The sequence below is a fragment of the Cydia pomonella genome, chromosome 6 (assembly GCF_033807575.1).
Source record: "Cydia pomonella isolate Wapato2018A chromosome 6, ilCydPomo1, whole genome shotgun sequence".
Classification (NCBI taxonomy): Eukaryota; Metazoa; Arthropoda; class Insecta; order Lepidoptera; family Tortricidae; genus Cydia; species Cydia pomonella.
This window is the reverse complement of record NC_084708.1, coordinates 21,279,852-21,295,497: the sequence shown is the minus strand read 5'-3', so window position 1 is coordinate 21,295,497 and position 15,646 is coordinate 21,279,852. Positions and strand designations below refer to the sequence as shown.

Below are 15,646 nucleotides of genomic sequence, written 5' to 3'. Positions count from 1 at the left end.
TTCAAAACTCGACTTGAATTTAATACATACAGGTAGTACGAAAGTGAGAATCTTAATTGTCCTGGGATTCAGAATAATGCCTGTCGATAAATCCGAATCGACATTCGTTTGTTCGCAACAAAACAAGCCGGCAAAGCTTTTCAACGCGAAGGCCGCGTGGCAGTTGACTCACCGCGGCTTCCCTGCGCGTGACGTCACGAGCGCGCGAGCGCTGACCGACATACGGGCGATTTCGACTTCTATCTGAATAACCGTACTAATCACATTCTTAACAGCCCAATTGCTGGACTTTATGTCTCTGTAATACGGTTTATATTAGTTAGCAGTGTTGATGTACACGTACACGCTAGCCGGCAAAAGTAGTTGTTGACAATGTAATGTTGGATTTGCGGTGTGGCCGTTAAAGCGATTGTACGTTTAAGCGCATATAAATTGCTTTACTTCATGAGTTTTATGACCGATGATTCGTCCTTCATTATATTGCGCGTGCATTAAGCACTCCTTTACGATACGATTTATTTATACCGTATAGCAGTGAGTGGTTAATTCGTTATTCTATGATTGGAAACATTCCGTTTTACATAAATCAATTACTATTTTAGTTACATTGTTAGTTTTTCCACTGAATTATTAGGCCGTTGTGCCTACTTAATTATCAGTAATTTAAAGAAATCAGCGTCACATATTAACGCTCCTTTCACTTATACAGATTAAAGACAGCCTAATATTATTGACAATCTCTCAAGATGCGTAGGACGTTTTTACAGTTACAAAATGATTGCTAATCATTAGGCGCTAAGTCTCGGTCCTAAGTTGACAAGCACTATAACTGGTTATGCCAGTAACCTTCGCGACCACGTGGGCGGTGCCTGAGGCCAAACATTGGCCGGATTTAGTAGCCTCACGCACGCACAACGAGCATTTTGCGCTGAACTGATTGGCTAACTTTTCCAGAAATGGAAGGTTCCTATTCCTAAGAACATGATTTTACTTGAATGTCTGTCGAATTCAAATGGATATTTTTTATTTTGTTAATCGTATTTTCAATATTATGTTTCAGTGGTCAGTGATCATTCTTTTTGTTGTTGAATTTTTGGTTTATTGGCAGCTACAGATAATAAAAATTACTAACTAAAAAAAACAAACTTTACGAGACACTTTAAAATGGCAACAGAGAATGATTTATGGTCATTTATTAGTTGTTCCAAGTCATCAAATGTCGTTTTCCCAGTCTAAAACACAAGTTACTCACGTCAGAAAAAAGAAACTAAAGATCTCGAGTAATATAACCTCTTATCTTCGAAAGATTCAATCTTTTTTAATTGTAATGACATTACTAGATGACTACATTTGTTGATTGAAACTATATATTCTCTTCTGTACAACGATTTCCAAGCTTTATACGATCTTCTCAAACCAACAATTTTCCCCATTTTGCGGTTTCAACAGTAGATACAGACACTTTCGATTTCTTGTGATGTCATCAACTGAGTGGGAGTCGACATTGTAGTTGACAATTGCTTTAACTATCGATAAAACGTCCATATTCTTGTCCGAGTTAAACGTTTTGTAATCCAGATTCCATATAGTACATAGTTTAGTATGTTTATTGATTTCAACATTGACATAACTTGTCATGTAGGCATTTATTCCTTTTATGAGTTGAACGATGAATACGAATGTGCGTTTGCATTTAAAATTGAATATTGACTGTATAAAGCTATTCTAGTTCATGTTACTAAGTATAAAACATGATCCTTTACTTAGTTCTGCGATTTAGCTCAGTATGTTAAAGCAATTATAGGTTATTGGGTATTCTGTAAAAGCTAATAAAACTATGTTACTCGGTCGATTCATAACAAATGATTTCGTAAATATTATGCCGCGTTGTTTTTTCACCTTTAAGTAGAGCGGCGCTAATACTATCGATTCTGTAACCATTTTATAACCAAGAAATCGAATTCAGGCCATCGAAAATAGTTGTCCTTTCAATTTGGACTAATGGTACCGGAAGCGTCCCTTATCTTTGAACGCTAGAAACTAGTTTATAATTTTCCTGTGTTTGTACCGCTTTCCTTTTAAAGGTTTATTTATGTTATGGACAGCTTTTGTTATAGCTATTCCTTCCGTACAATTAATGTTCCCTTGAACGTGACGTGAATTTTTGTGTTGTGTTGCGGTAAACAGGTCGGCGATTTCTCCAAGATGGTAGTGTTTATATATTTCTTGTAGCTTAGTTGCCATCCGCTGCTTGTAGTATTAATTCAAGCAAATTCTTCTCGACGTTAGACAGGTAAAGTATCTTGCTTTTAATTATTTGATGTTATAAAACGGAGAAATTTTACTAAAAGTTTAACAAATCTTGTAAGATATTCAGCAGTGTTTACAATGTTTTTAAGGCTTAGGATTTAATCAATATACATGGTTATGTAGATGGTTACATACAACAAATAAAACTTTAAGAGCCTTGAACGCCCACGCTCGATTTAGCCATTCGGTAACTCGCAAGTCCACGTCAGCACTATCATTACAGACCTATCATGTTTAAAGACACTTGTATTTATTTTATAACTCTTTTTGTTTCATATTTAAGTGTTGTATTAGTATTATGGCAGAGTTTTTTTGGTAAGAGTTACAATACACTTTCGTCGCTAAGAGGAATTTCGTTCAAGTTAGTTGAATGTCTAACATATTTGTATCCTTTTAATAATTATAGATCTCGAAGCGGGCCCTGTCTGAAGCGTTTGCTACCTGTCCTTTTCATTTATTCAAATACTGACATTTAATTTCCGTTCCGTTTGGTCTGCAATAAATTAATATTAAATAAGGGAACTCGAGGACTTTGTTACTATTCAATGTTTTATTATATGTTCTAACATAAACGCATCTTATAATTGAGTCGCTACACAGTGGACTTACTAAGCCAGAAAATGGTTTTGTTTGTATGAAGAATCTACTGACATACAAATTACAATATTGGCTATACTAATATATCAGTATCACCTGGTTTGTAACGGTTATTTTGGGTAAAATATTAGGGGCGTCAATTTTATTCGTTACAAGTTCTGTCTTTTCTCGCCTCCACCTCCTGAGCCTCTGGTGAGATCTTTTGAGTTTTGGCTCGGACCCGGACCCCTCCTTCTTTTGTAAGCGAATTCGCGTAGTTAACCTGAAAGAGTAGGTAGTAGATACACAATCCTACTATATCCAAGTGCCGTATATTCTCCTGCCACGTATAGAGCAGTTCGTCGACACAAGTCGTTATCCTCAATTGGCTGAAGCCGTTTGCGCGACCAATTATCGAATTGTTCAACTTTGTCGTCCTATTTAGCGACGCTGAATCACTCCTCTTCTTGTTAGGATGGTTTTATTACCGGTTTTCCCAAGCATGATGCATTGCATATTTATATAAATACATAATATATTATGTGCTGTTCGTTTGTAAACATATAAGACAAAACAGCTTTGACCGGATTCGTTTATTTTCGGCTTGATAATGTTACAAACCGCTACAATGAAGTTTTAATTGTAGATAAATTGGATGTGATACATATATTTATTTATTAGAGACACTGCTTGTAGCGATTGGATATTGTATTGTTAACATAACTATAACGCATTTTCAGCCTAACCTTACGTACGTGTGTTGTGTAGGAATGCTCATTTCATTTAGCTTACTGGCAATTTTGGAATTTACCACTCCTAGCAGTGGATATACATATGGTAAAATCTATATTAAGTGACTGCCTAATCCAGTGTTTCTAAATCTCAGGTTGTGTAATCTTCTAGCTGATTTTGGAACTAAAGTCCACTTTCCATTTTAAATTCAAAGATTAACAATGTTGAGTTTGTAACTCTGTATATTCGAAGCCAATAAAATAGATCAGACTAACTGATTTATGTTCTACACCTACGCTACGCTACGCTAGCCAGTCGCTGTTATAGATTTCCTATAGTGACCAAGGTTATTAATAATTTAGTTGAACTATCGCATCTAGTAAAATACATATTAAACAACACCTATTTTGGCTTGCCTATATCTGTGCATTGATTAGATTTATTACCAAATATATTTTTTTTGCAATTAAGTACCTGCCTAGTTACGATGTGTTAGGAATGAATAACTCGGCCACAAATAAATGCTTTCGTGGTTTTTCGAGTAACCCTTTGGGCAAAAACCAAATATTAAATATAGTAGTAAAAAAACTACTATCCTAATTCATGTGGTCACTTCACTGCGAGAGTTCATAAATGACAGTCTCTTAGATATTTTCTTCTTACAAATTCATGGATAGTAGCTGCTGATTACTCACTACAAATGTTTAAAAATACTGGTTATTAAAACACCATCTTTTTAAGTACACTAATTTAAGTACAATCTTCTTCACAACCTTATTCCATTTACTTGGGGTCAGCCCTCTCTGTCCTCTCTTCCATTCTGCACGGTTTAGTGCCAAGTGTACGTCATATATCCCTTGCTCTCTCAGGCTTTTCGCCGCCGTCTTCAACCAAGTGGCAGGTGGTCTCCTGCTTCCTCGCGTCTTCGTAGGCATCGCTAAGGCTACATTGACCATCTGTTCTGGAGCTCATCTCTGAATGTTACCGTACCACCGTGTAGACGTTTCTCAACAAGTTTATGTTATCGGTGCTACTTTGAAATTGCCCCTGACGCCTGCAGACCAACACAGCATGCGCATCTCTGTGGTGTGAAGTTTGTTTAGGTGGCACTTGTTCGTAGCCCAGCACTCAGAGCCGTAAAGTACTGTAGGTCTTATGGCGGTTTTGTATAGTTATGTTTCCCTTTACTTTTATGGCAATTTTAGCCATCCGGTATTAGTCTTATGTGTGAGATCAGCATCGATTTTTCCATCGTTGCTTATAACGTGCTTATAACAGACCCAAGATATTTAAATTGTTCCACAGTGGGCAAGGTAATAGTGTCGATGGTTACATGTGCTCTATCTTTTTTCGGTTGATTGTTGGGCCAATTGTTTCTAGAGCATGAGCCCAGAGATTGAAAAGGTCTTTTTTCTGATTAAGATATCAGGGCAACATCATGTGCATATAGGATGTTCCACGGTACCGGCTGCTGTTGTTTCCTCTTGAGGTAATCCATGCTCACGTTAAACAATTATTGTGGAGTGCATCAAGGTTCCACGCTTAGCCCACTATTATAGTGGGTACCCCAACTCTAAGATTTTAGTAATTCCTGCAGGGCATCAGACTATTTAGGTTTAAACGTCTACATACATGTTCCTGATTAGGGCAACGTAGGATTCCGGCACAAATTGTGATCTTAACGCTTCCCATATTAGATCTCGGAGGATATGATTAAAGGTTTTTTCCAAATCGATGAAAACCATACTTAAGTTTGACTCTTTGCTTTATCGATTAGAATTCGAATGGCCTGTATTGCATCTGATGTGCTTTTGCCTGATACATAACTAATTCAAGTACAATGTTATTTGAAATGGGTTATATAAAAATACTGCTTACCATCAGGCGGGCCGTATCCTTGTTTGCCATCGACGTGGTATAAAAATAATAATAGTAAGTTTTATATATTCTTGAAGTTTCAACTATACCCAGTCCTTGTTAGTTTTCATTTAGACACACCATGTCTACATAGGGCTGTTATTTCCCGCGCTTACTCAGCTTTTGCCTCAAACTACCCAGTAACCGTGATCTCTAATCAAGCTTAGTTCTAATGTATCTTGCGTTCACCCTTGCACTGGTTTGGACATCGAAGCTTGTGGAACTGTCCAGGGTTTTGCAAGCCTCGTGCCGTGGGCGCGCCGTGGGCGGCCGCATGGTTCCGTCTACATACCAGATCATTATCAAAATGTCTTATAGACTCTCGAGGGACGGACGTTTATATTCCACTTTGAGTTTAGTTCGTTGTTGTGATGTCATTCGCTCTCAGTCCTCGAAACTTGGACTGGCAAAGCTAAATAAAGAAATTGACGTCGATGCTACTTTATTTATCAAATTAGCCTTAAGCTTAGGTGTACTTAGTAGATTATCTATGTTCAGCCATGTTGAATTTGGACATTGCAATCTTATTGTCAAAGTCCACAACACAGACAAAATCAATAAGGTACTCAATGGGTAGTAACAGAAAGTTCAACGTAACAAATGCCCGGTTTGAACTACACTCACGGTGAGGTAGGTCAGGTACCAATATTTTGAATGATTATTTCAAATTCCATAAGATTGATGTCACCAAGCTACTTATACGCAGAAGAATCTAGAATATAACAATATTCTAAACAGTCTTCTTTGTTATTAGGCATCGGCAATCCAGAAATTATATAGGTATGTTTTGTAAATTACAATAAACAAAACATTTACATTTAAATAAAGAACGACTTAAAATTGTAATAATAAAAAGTGATTCTACTAAATTACGAATCTAATGCATGTTAAAGAACGGAGATTATCATCATGTACATGTAAGAATATATTCCAATACTCAAAGCTGTAATATAAACATAACAAGTTACAAGTCAGTGCAAATAAACAAACGTCGTACGGTTAAATCGCTATGATTTATGATCTATGGAATTTCTCAGTCGTGTGGGTGCAGTTAATCAATCGAATGCATACTGCCAGGTCAAGTATTACAAACGTATCGCTTCGGAATCTATGGATAAGAAATGCTCAGAAAGCGTTCATAAATCTATTGGACAGATACTAGACGCAATACTTTTTTCGCTTCACCGAGTGATATCGATGATACGGTATTTAATGAGTGTAATTTCGTTTCGTTATTATAGTATTTTTCAATTTTAGCTGCAGCGTGAGTTTAAAGAAGTGTTGATACAGTCATACAGATTTGATAAGTCAATAAAAAGAGAGTAAAAATTCTGCATCAAAAAAGATAAGTTTGAAAAAGTTAATTTTACCATTGATATCTAGAACGGATGCGCGCACTTACTTGGAGAGATATCATCTTTGAATTCTTTGATCATTCAGATCAGAGACACAGGGCTCACAGAATGTTTGAATAGGTGTTATCTAGGTTCGCATGGTATGTTCTACCCAACGCCATTTCCTTTGCAGCATCATCCGTTATAAAGTGAAAGTAATTGACAGCCTTATTTCTGTAGAAATATTACAAGAAATGAAATGATAGAGTGGAAAGTGATAGCCTCAGAATACGTTTACATTTAGCTATAAAATTAAACGTCTATGCTACCTCATTATCTTTAGATTCTGATAGGTTATTCGGTTATGAAAAAATACGTTGACCTGAATAGTCACTCTGTGCGTCAGGTTTGATTAAATATATTTTTGCATTTTAATTTATTCGAGCCGGCCAAATAAGGCGACATGGTATCGGCCCAAGAGGCAAACAGACGGCGGAATAAATCCTTATGTATACATTCTTATGTTGCATTCTCTCTATGATAGAAAAACACCATAAAGTGATCTCAAACTAAATGGATACTGCGTAAAAATATTGTCACTATCATACATTACGCGAAAACGCGAAACCAAAGAAATACTGCTAAAGTATGAAGGTTTTATTATTGGTGTTACTCATCCACGTCCTCATCTGTCACTGACATTTGTACAAGTTGAGCACATATTACCGGTTTTGGTATGTAAATTAAAAGCGTGGCGTTCAATGTGTTAAAAAGAGAAAACATTTTCTTCAATAAGTAATAAAGTATCTGATTCGGTGATTAATTTATGTTTTATGAATAAGGGGAAAATATTCGATAAAATCGAGTCTCCAGTCTCCTGTAACGTAAACCGCGCTACAATCACGGCGCTGCACTCTGTGCGCAATGCTCGGTGCGCGGGCGCCGCTCGTCTAGCCGGTTAAGACCGGATCGCTGACTCACGACCAACCACAGTTCACATCAAATAAGCTTATGTGCCTAAACTTTTTTTTGCTGGTTTTTATTAAGTTGGAAAAACAATATTCGTCACACATGACTAGCAAATATGTAGCTGAAAATTGAAATATCTTTCGTAAAAGCTTCCTTATTCCTCGACTTCTTTGATGCTATTTGTAGCCTTTCTTCAGTTAAGTGTTTGTTTTTAAATAGGCCCAGGGCCCAGCTGTTCACGGGCGTTTTCATCGAATGGTATTTCTTTTCTTTCTTTATTTCGAACTCTTTCAAATTTTTCAATGGAATAACGGCCTGATATATAAAGTCATTGGCCTCGGCGATGAAATGTCAAACTCATTACGTGACATAATATGCGTTAATTTGTTCACATTCTGTGTGCATTTTGATTGACTGGTTACCCTTGACTTTGTTTCATGTAAGAACGTACCAATTTGTTAAAATTAACCTTTAATGTTTTTTTAAACTAATTATTTGGTTGAGTTGAGACTAATACATACCTATAATAATTAAAGATAAGTTATTAACAAAACAAGCCTTGTTGAAAATTTGTGTGTAAATGACTATTTTTATTTGACGTGACAGTTTTTAACTGTTTTTGCATTTTTCGGAGATTATGATTATGATTATGATTATAATCTTTGGTTGACATTAATTACGTATTTTATAGTAAGGAGGTTGCTACCGAAAAAAAGGAAGAGAGCACAGTTGCGATGCAGTCATTCTAAGTACCTATGTCGCCGACAATATCTCTCTTTCATACTTTAAATTTCTACATGTAATATAGAGACAGTAGGAAATTCAGCCATATGTGACTTTCTATAAGGAGCTACCGACCGGAACACGAATCACAAAATAATAATGTATTAAAGCGCTCGGCAATTGTTTTTTTATGTGGGCCACGGTCGCGGCGTTTTGCGAAATCACTATGCGAGCTGCCTCATTACGGCTGTACCTACTTTTACTTTACACTCTCCTAGCGAACCTTGCCGAGGAAGCCGCGAATAAGATTCAATCATGTTGGACAATTTTACTAAGGTAGATGAAAGCAATGAACTAGGAAAGAGTCTATTTTATTGCTTAGAAAATGAAAAAGGGGAGGTATCTATGGAAATCTATTTTCCAATTTGCGGGGAAATAGATCTCCCGTTTCATTTATGAACTTTCTTTCTCCCTGTAAATATTTTGATATTAAAAAAGTATAAGTGGTTTCCTTTCAGGAAACATTGGTAGACTCAATACTTAAAATTCACTACGAGTAGAATCCAAAAACATATCTAGTATAGTATAGCATCGCGGAAATTCACGTACGGATTCTCGGAAATCTTTAGATATGGTTCTTTAACCATTTAGGGTTGTGCTTTGTATGGAAAGCCACATTGATCTAAGCCGGCATTTCACGAATTTGACCTTCGTCTTAGCCTCATATCTCAGTGACATTTCTGACCCTTATGTTACCTGGAGTATCTCTGAACCTTCTTAACTTCGAGCTGTAGGAAATTGGAGAAATCTGTCACTAGGTTAATTTTACTTATGATTTTGCTCATTAACCCCTTTATTTATAAAACTTAGCAAACCTCTGTTATATTTTGTTTCTTTCTAACTAATAAAAATGTCATAATGACAGATAAGGACAAACGATTATCAAGCGTCTTGTTAGACTTGTCAGACTTTTTTTTATTTACACAAATACGCCGTAAGTCTTTATATACATCCGCTTTCAAATGATAATTGTAAAATGATTGCCTTATCATAAGTATCAAAGTGTTAACACTCAGAGCTGTGATAGGTGTGCGATGTAACGTATACCGTAACTCGACTCCGCGTAAACGCAAAGGTATAGTTAAGTTGATGCATTGCAAGTATTGCAACTAGTAATTGTTCCTCTCTCCCTATGATGCCGTGGGAACCGCGATGCGAACTAGTTTTCTTTTCTTTTCTTCACGGACTAATCGTTATGTCTCTTGCACATTTCTTGCTCTTGCTTAATAACATTATCAACATATCTATATGCTTTCAACGAGCCGACTAGTCGTACGCATTAACATATGCTGTGTATGCATGGAAATTAGGTCATCATTACTATAAATAGTTAAGACACTTGTTTCTGCGATATATTTCACCAAGCCTGCTAACTATTTGTGTTATGGACAACGGTTTCAAAGCTGTAACTAGCACACAACATACAAAAAATGTAATTGAGCTTGATGGCCTACACTTTGAACTAGTGAGTTATAATTATTAGCAAATTGCACCTTCAATGTAGGTGAGCGTGGAGAGAGTTAATGGATATGCATAGTGTTAATAGCACCTCGCCATCCCGGCACGTTGAATGAGCCTATGAGCTCACGAGGAAACGCAGCCAAATTATAATTAGCTCACTGCGATGCGTTAACAGGTCAATGACACGCACTGCACGCGACCAAATGAAACTGTAACAGGCTGAACAATACGCCAATATATTGTGATCTTCGGCTGTTGAAGGCTGTCAAGTTGTGTCGGCTCTCTTTAATCTGGTGGACATGGTTACATATTGGCAGTTGGCCATGTATTCGTTGTCACCAATAAACGGCGCTTATTGCTCGGATTAACCGTTAACATTACTTTTATGCCTTGATATTGATATTTACGCAATTCTAGCGCATCTATTTTTATCTTGACGGACGTCGGAATTAGTCTTTAATAATTCAGATTTCACTTCTGACCTCCAAAAGATTCATGAAAAGCTTTATTTTATAAGGCGATATTGATTACCTACTCTAATTTGAAAGTTGTTATCTAAAGTCATGACTACGTGCCGGCTCTGTTTTCAGTTCAGCTGGGCGCTTGTCAACAACTGAACCACTTTCATAGTTTTTGGTTATTGTTATTGAACCAGCCAAACAACTTCTTTATTGCGTTGATTAGCTGTCACGACTCTATTCGGAGTTTTCGAACGTTCGCATCTTTTTTACATGTTTTGCCTTCACTTTTTGCTCGATTTTGGCAGTTCGATACACTTTCGTTGGTTCGGTCGCGGAGCGTAACCATGGCAACTATGTATACGATGGCTGCAAAGCAGTATCCAACGCACGTACACAATGTTTCTATGTGTGTACACAGGTTACAATGTTGTAAATTCTAAAATGTGACGCCCGCTTAAATTAGACCGACGGAGATGAGTTTGCTTTTGAAGCCGTGCTAATTGTATACATCCGCTGGAATGGATTGACATTTGAGTCTCACTTTAAATACTATGCACATATCAAGTCAAACCTATTCATAATGATGATAAAAATGATTAATTAAAAGTCTTAACAATGGCGGGGCACCCTGAGGAACTCCTAATTATAACGGGCGAGGGCAAGGTCGCCGACCTTCCGCACGCTCGGGTTAGCGTGCGTATATCTTAGTTTCTCCCGAGACAGTTGGGGTTTATGGAAGGGGAACACGTAGGGAAAGGTTGAATTTACGAACTCTTAATAGAATGTGAGCAGATTTGTTGGACATTGGAAAACAAGACAATGTTTGAGAAATTATAAATCCAACAAACTGAGATATGCACATTTTTCGAAGCTGTAGGTAAGCCATTTATTTTTAAATTCTCTTTTGTAATAACTACTGGAGCCAATATTCACCAAAAGCGCAGAAAAGTTGAACTTTTAAACAACGTACCTAAAAGGCAGAGGTGATATTGCCGTGAGTCACTGAGCAAGCGTGCGGCTGCCGCTTGATATGAATGCCTTTTGACGCGCACAATGATGGGAACCTTTCGTATTCATACGGTAGCAGTTCTGTAAGTAACGCATTAATCTCAGTCGAAGGCCAGCTATTTGGTATGGGATATGGGCTATTGGAGAAATTTGCTTTTGGTTTTTTTGTATATCTGAATCACTAATCATGGTGAAGTTACCAAACGTACATTCATTATGAGGAAAGGGGGACGACCGCCGCCAACATTTTCTTATCTGGATATTGATACTGTGGAAAATATTTTAACATAATTTGATGTATTAATATACACCAAACCATAGCTTAACCCTTAGTTTGACTTTTTTTTTAATAAGAATTAGGAACATATTAGGAGGAAAAAAAATTAAATGTAGCTGTGGTTGATAACACATCTAATTGGGTCGAAACATTTGCAATAATCTTTAAATTCAGAGACGAAAATTAGAACTACGTTTATAAGGGAATTTGACGTCCACTTTCGTCTTGATACTAGCTTTCAACGCTGGTTGTAAACTGGCTGGGTCGATCAACAACCAACAAGATCAACACACTAAACCTCAATATCCGAACTATGCTGAAAAAATGGAGTCTTCATATAAGTTTATAATTCGTACTTTCGTATCTTACCTTTCGAGTATGTAAACGTGGGGAACCTGGGGAAGTAGTATTAATCTTGTATACACCGTGTTTTTATTGAATTCCGTTAACTGCGGGATATGAGTAAGTATGTTTAAGCAATCTAAGTGGCATAGTTAATCCGCAAAAAAAGAAAATATTTTTATAAAAAGTAAGTAAGTGTTGCGTATAGCGTTGTTGTAACACGGGCATTACATTTAATTTAACCAATCAATTGAAAACTGTGACATATCAATGTCATTTCGAACATCGATCGTCCGAGATAGTACTTACGTTTAGTAGCAAATGTATACACTCGTACTAAACACTAATCAATATGCAAACAGGCCCTAAGGTAAGTGTATACGCTTGTAATGGCCTTATAAGATAAAAATGGGTAAGTAATGAAACGTATACGTACTTATGGTATATTCCATAGAACATATAAACTCTAATAGTATAATATTTAAAAGTATAACATTCACTAAGAATAACGATTATAACGAATAACAACGAAAATTATAATTTCATAATCAATAACATCCTGTAAGTACTATCATTTATGGTAAAATTCATGTAATATAATGTTGAATCAATATAATTTTAAAAATATATAACAACGATTACCAATAATAAGCTAAAAAAGTAACATACTAATAAACGCCTTACAATTCTCCAAAAAAAAGTCAGTTCAATTAGCTCGCAGTTCACCTAACACGCTCCTCCTCGCTTCACTCGTCGTCGTACCTATCTATACTCCTGTCAAACAATACTCTTCCGTGACATTATCTACACGCTCTGCTGCTTTATATTCGAATATTATTTAAAATGTTATTCGACATTTTGATATGTATACTAATTGTAGATTATTTCAAACGGAATTATTTCTTAAGCTCGTTAGGCGAAACAATGATATATTTTATATATGTTATATCATTATGAGCTTATACTTTTTGAAAATAGACATTTTGTACATTATACTTAACGTTATTATACGTTATGAACGTTTGTAAAGTAAAATTATACCAAAAGTGCGTATACATTTCATGACGCACCCGATAAAAATAAATTATTGATTGTCTCAGAAATAGAGTTACTTAGAATACAGGTGTCTTTGAGAAAATTACTTAATTTAAGCTCAGGAATGCACCTTTGAAATTAACGAAAAAAAAAAACACGGTGTATGTGTAACGAACGTTTTGGTTCACTGTAGCCGAGAGTATCTTAAAAAAACGAACGTGAATGTATTGCGATATGGTTTTGCTGGATATCGAATAGATATTTGCGTATGTGCCAGGCCCCTATTGTGATAAGGTCGTGCGCCCCAACGAGCGCATTATCCCAACAACAATACGCGAGAAAGCACCGTGTCATCGCAATCGTTCTCGCTTTCACGATGGCCGAATATTATAACGTTCATTTGTGTGCCTACTTATACCTACTTCCACTATTCAGAAGTAAGCTTGTATTCTACAAAAAAGCGAAGTGAAGAAAACTAGAAACGAGTGTTCTATGCTCGAGATTGTAGTTATTTGTCGCCTAAACCAATGTCGAGAGCTATATTTCTTTGTTACCGCCCCAACGTGCTGAATGTGCAACATTTTACGAGTAGGTACGTTTTCCTTACCCAGGATGAAAAATTTGTATACTTCGTACAGGGCGGTAACCACAATTTTATGGTTCCTGTAACGTACCTAAACAATATTTAGCTCCGTGATTTTAATTATGTTAGATGTCGCCGCTTCTTTTCGCCAGCGCCCTACGCGATAACATTTCCATCCTCACCACTTAGATGGTTGGCAGTCCTCAACTGTGTATTTCTCCAGGAACTTTCTGCCTCGCACAGCTAAATTGTGAAATGAATCTGCGGTATTTCGGGACCGATACGACCTTCAAACCTTCAAGAAAAGAGCGTACTCCCATCTTAAATCCGGCAACGCACTTACAACCCCTCTGGTGTTTCAAGTGTCCATGGACGGCGGTAATCGCTTACCATCAAGTGATCCGTCTGCTTGTTTGCCTCCTCTATTATAAAAAAGTTACTTTTTTGACGCGAAATCATTGTTGCCTCCACCAAACAACATTTAAAAAAGTCCAACACTACTACTACTCTCACAATTATTATAATATATGTATTTCTGTAAATTCTGGCAACCCTTATGATGGATCATTAATCGCTGAACACGGTCAAGTATTTTCAGGAATCGATTGAGCCCTGCGCAACACGGTTAGTTGATGGAACTGAATATGTTTTCAATTTGCTGCCAATGTATGATGAAATAGGTACAGAGGCAGGCATCCTCCTGAACTTTACGATCGATTTGCGGTTTTACGACTAATAAATGGCTTCTGTTGCTTCTAGAAAGCTCCAGATCTGTGCCAATCTTGCAATGTGCATATACCTAGGGATCCCTTCGGCATATTTCGAATCGCTGTAAGCAAACTTAGGCATTTGGTTGCTGCCATTGATAATATCGGCAAAGAAATGTCCCAATGTTGAAAGTAATCACGTATGGATCTGTGATATCCGAAATAGGGTCTTAATAAAATAAATAAATAAAGGCTAACAATTATATACATTTCATAAATTTCAATGTTCTCTTGAATAAAAGTAAACCTAAAACCGACAAGCGGCAAGCTGTTGTTTTTGCAATTTAAACAGTCTGGCTCCATTTAATATCAACACCTAAACTTTTCCCCGCATCCCTGCTTCGGCCTTGCTGTCTAAACACATTACGGCATACTTAATGCGTCTAGCCGACCTCACCAGACACCTCCGTTGAGACATCTCCTAGCCTTTGTTTTTGGCTGTCCGCGTACCTTATACACCTTATGCTGGAGTTTCCTTTTGGCGATATCAGTTACATATATAATACGAGTATAAGCACAAACAACTGGGCTTAGTCTTTGACATGACATTTTTATTTTATAATATCTATAGATTTAGATTTGTTTCATAATATGAAATTACAATATAAATTATATTAAAGTAATCTATATGAATCTATATTATTAGTATAAGGGAACACCAAGCAGCATAGTTTTTCGTTCTAGCGAACGAATCTATTCATATACCCTGTTTTTTTTATTTCCGTTAATTTCAACTCATTTCAAGGGTGTATCCCTGAGCTTAAATTAAGTAACTTTCTCAAAGATACCGGTATTCTAATTAACTCAATTTCGGATATAATCAATAATTATTTTTTATCTTTTACAAGCGTGTACACTTGCCTTAGGGCCTGTTTACATAATGATTAGTGTTTAGTACGAGTTCATACATTTGCTACTAAACGCAAGTGCTATCTCGGACGATCGATGTTCCAAATGACATTGATATGTCACATCACAGTTTTCAATTGTTTTGGTTGAGTTAAATGTAACGCCCGTGTTACAATAACGCTAGATGCAACTAATTACTTTTTATAAACATAAAAAATATTTTTTTTTGAAAATTAACTATG

General features: G+C 36.5%; 1 protein-coding gene across 7 annotated transcripts in view; it reads left to right on the top strand.

Annotated features, from left to right (window-relative positions):
* The window catches only part of LOC133519263 (kinesin-like protein Klp10A), a 66,378-nt gene that overhangs the window by 7,924 nt on the left and 42,808 nt on the right, over positions 1–15,646 (top strand). The gene's annotated exons all lie outside the window — the stretch shown is intronic.